At 38.9% G+C, this 4442-nt stretch overlaps 1 non-coding gene across 1 annotated transcript; it reads left to right on the forward strand.

Annotated features, from left to right (window-relative positions):
- The first annotated feature begins 1626 nt into the window (after positions 1-1626).
- On the forward strand, positions 1627-1700 carry Trnai-aau. Its single transcript has one exon. It is a non-coding gene; the product is annotated as a tRNA-Ile (tRNA).
- Positions 1701-4442: the final 2742 nt, after the last annotated feature.

Genomic DNA, 4442 nt, shown 5'->3' on the forward strand with positions numbered 1-4442 from the left:
CGACGGAGAGCACCGATACTCGGCACGCTCTACCGTACTCTCTCGCTCGCACACCTCCCTCCCATAGACCACCGAAATTCCTCGGCACCCGTCAACACCGACGGAGAGCACCGATACCGCGGCTCGCTCTACCGCTCTCGCTCGCACGCCGTGACGTCACCCGATTCCCGGAATCCCGCGGCCACGAGATGGCTCATTACGGTAAGGCATTCCCGCAACGGCCAAAAGGTAGATTTGATAAACTACTTATGAAACTACATCTATTCTGAATTTATCTGTTACAAATATACAAGTGTAAGGCAAGATATAAAAACGAATAAAACAAGAACATGTAAAAAGTAACATTAATAACGTGTCCATTAACGATGCATTTAGAATAAATTGTCTTGTAGTTAAGTGAAAAAATATATACTTTCCCTTTTCATGTTTCATGACTATCATATTTACCCTTAACCCTAAACTGAAGCATCGGATATTTTTATTCCCGTTAAATCATATAGATACACGGAATATGAATGAAATATATATCACTTCATTTGTGTTAATAATAATCAGAATTCATGCTTTATCCGTAACGTCGGGTATTGAACAGAAAATTACGTTGCATGTTAGGTCTATTCATATATCTCGTCTGTGGTATGTATGTAATATGATTTATCGGTAACAAATATATGCACTGTATCTGTTTAAAGGATGAATATGATATGAATAGACAGTAGATTTTTGTGCAAAATTAGATTTTCTAAAGTAATTTATGACAACACGAAGAAATCTGAATTTTTTTCAACACTATCCAGATCTTACAAGCTTCGACATATCTCGATTTCTATTTGTTATAATTATTAACAATCGGCATTGTAAAATGACTGATAGAATGTGTCACCGAAGATGTGATTGTTATAAATATTACATTATCGAAAATACTTAATTTATTGTAAAATAATTTTTCGGTAATTGAATCTTATTTTTTAAAAATATGTGCTTGCTTTACCATCGTCGGATAAGGAATGAATCGACATTAATGAATATGTACGAGGTATCTTCGGTGATTCAATTGAATGTGTATGTACATACATTGAATTTACAATTACTTTTATTACTGTATATCATTGCAATGTCATTTCGTTCTGTGCATGTTATTGGAGAACAGTAGCAATTTTTTTACATAAAATTCCATTTTCATATATTCTCGTCTGTGCACATTGTTGTCCGTAGAAGGTAAACTTACTTAACAGTCCCTAAACGAAAGAGGAACAGAATAATTTCTTTATTTATCATTCGTGTGACAAATTGTCCTTGATAACGTATCTATCGATGCTGTCTGTAACATTAACTCCATTTGACTCTCCTTATACATAGTCAAAGTCCAAACCGTAGACAAAGTTCAGACAGTTTTATCTTCTCAAATAAAACGGCATGCATTACTCATTTATTGTCGATTAATCGTGTTCAATACAATGACTTACAAACAAGGACGGTTAATCAAAGAAATTATAATAAAACGTACTGTATGTGTTGAATTAACTCATTTATTAATGTGTTACTGTTAGTTAACAAATATTAAATATTTAAGAAAGTAGCTCATATTGGATAAGAAAACAGTAAAAATAAAAGTTTGTACCATATGGCCCATTAGCTCAGTTGGTTAGAGCGTCGTGCTAATAACGCGAAGGTCGCGGGTTCGATCCCCTCATGGGCCAAATTTTTTTCAAATTTTTTTTTCCTTATACTTTGTCATATATCATACAAATGTTTATTTCTTCCTATTATATTTACGAATATAAGGCCAACAAAAGTACATCAATTCCGACTTTATCAAAAGATATCTAATTACACGCTTCGATGAACCACTTCCTCTTTTATTTAACGTTCATTAGACACACACGTGTATACGATTAATCTAAATACTACGTCATCCTTATTGTGCTGATAAAACAAGGAGCTCTGTTTACGTTCATACCGATGTCGAATTTAGTTAACATAAAACCTCTCGAGTAATTTTGACAAACTGTGGCATCTATCGAGCTAATCTTAATTCCACAAAACTCACGAAGAAGGGTACTCAACAACCTTTTATCATTCGTTTACTTTACACATTGAAATAAGACAGAACCGTGCGGTAAATACAGTTCGCGACAAAAATTTCTTGTCCGCCATTTGGATCAATTTCGTCAATTGATACAAAGTGAAATATGTCAACCCCTCGTAAGCCATCTTTTGGCTTCAAAGGAACAGCTCTTTCCTCGAATCCTTCCACCCGTTTTCCGTCCATAAAAGTGAACACAATTGACCGTAGCCACCCACGCGTTCGCGTTAAAGGTGGCAGCGTATGCAGGAAAACAAATTTCCACAAGGAGCCACGGTGGTTCCCAATGATCCAGGGGCGTACATTCCGCAACGGGTAACCCTCCCCTCCGAAAACGGTGGCAAGCGTTATGCGCCTGCACCCCTTGGTGTGCGCGTCTATCAATGTATATGCTCGTTGCAGCTAAAGGGGTATCACACCACCACATTCCTGAAACTTATCGATCTAGTCGCAAGCTGAGCTTTCTTTGGCTGAAACTGACGTCACGGGACGGCCGCTGATAGGCAGAATTCAACTGTGGCTGCTCGCCATTGGTCGGAGAGCCGGTATAAACGGTGCTTTCACGGTAACCTGTTCCAGTTGTGTTGTTATCCACTCACTGTACACTTGGTAAGTACGTTACGTTCAATTCAACAGTATTTTCTTCTATTTCGTTCGTCTCTTCCATTACCTTTCTCATTTTTATTTAAATCTTCCCTTCCATTCTACAGTTATTAATTGTTATCGTTTACATAAATCGAAAGTTTATAATTTTGCAGTCATCGAAATTCAACTTCGGAGCATCGACTTTGTTCATTAAATCTCTCGGGAGTTTCTTTTAGCGTCAGACACTCTCGCAGATTCAACCCTGACTTCGCATAGATAAACTTTCCCATTTAAATAATTCATTCCGTCGAGACGACGATACTGACTCCGTTGATATTTCAATTTCACCTTTCGTCATTCCTGAATATTCCATCGGTAAACTAACGACGGGATCGAACGTCGAGAGTTTGAGGCTGCTTACTTCCGGTGAGGCCAATATCGTGAATTTGCCTGTCTGTTTCGTCGTCGAACTCTACACCAGTCTTGTATAATGGAACAGCCTCGATTCAACGGATACTGTTTCGGAGAGTATAATTTACGTGGAATTCTCGCGTCCAATGACGCACGAGAACCCAAGCGAATTAAAATTTCAACATGTCAGCCGAGCGGTTTTTTTTGCTTGCTACCTCAGTCCGCAGTCCGTTCCTGCAGTGCATATGCGCGAACTGTCGAACCGGCTATATCGATTCGTCGTTATAACACGAGACCCTTTACCACATCTGTCGCATGTTAGTGTACTTCCACGAAAAACCCGGTCGTGTTCGTCATCGTTCAAGGATAAACTTGGGACTAAACGAAAAAACAAACAGCTAATTGATCGTAACGTGTTCGGCAACGATGAAACGCCGGGATAGAAGCATCGACAATAAACATTTGGCCAGATGGTTGAGGAAAACACTTGTCCGGAATAAAGAGACATTTGACAGACAGTTGTATTTTGTCTTTTTTCCATGGATCTTTGTCGCGTTCGAAGGTATGCGAAACCATACGATGGCAGCGTATTTATTATACAGCTAGTTCGCGTCAAGGATAATCGATATGGCATTTTCCTGGTGACTGTATTCCTTCGTGCGCAAGGATATCTCAGGAAATCTCCGCTTTGTCAAGGTTCATCGGTGTTTGTTAGAAAGGTGGATAAAATGCTCCATAAATCTCGTTTACGATATCATTCCACGAGTCATTGGCCGTGATTTAATCAAGGTGAAAGAATAATATTTTTCCTATTACACTTTCCATTACGTTGCTTCTTTAAATTTGCATCTATATGACAACGAACAATGAATGCGGCGATGCAGGCGCATGGCTGAATTTCGCGATCGATCGCATTATTCCCGACCGTCCTCCATGATCCGTCAGCGAAACAACGCGCCGGGGACATTACGCATTCTTCACCGGGGAAATCGGTGACAAGAGTGTGGATAGAATTGAACTTTATAATAGAAAACACCGGTTGAAGGTTGTACCGCAAACGGTTCTCAGTGTTTACGATTTCAACTTTCATTCTCGAACGACAATAGAAACAAAACATTCTACAATGAGGATTTAATAAATTCTTCACCGTTGACTAGACATCTTTCCTCTAAACAGTAAGATATTCCATTTAACAAATTAAACACGAGTGATTTTTCGTTCATCATCCAGAGTTCAATGTTTCGAAAAAGTTAAGCATCGCGAACGCCCACATAGAAATGGCTCCAGCGACGATCATATATACATTTTACGTCGTAAAAACGACGCGAAGCCGGAATTCGTTCGGGCACAAAGAATCGAA

Source organism: Dufourea novaeangliae, unplaced genomic scaffold, assembly GCF_001272555.1.
Source record: "Dufourea novaeangliae isolate 0120121106 unplaced genomic scaffold, ASM127255v1 scaffold208, whole genome shotgun sequence".
NCBI lineage: Eukaryota > Metazoa > Arthropoda > Insecta > Hymenoptera > Halictidae > Dufourea > Dufourea novaeangliae.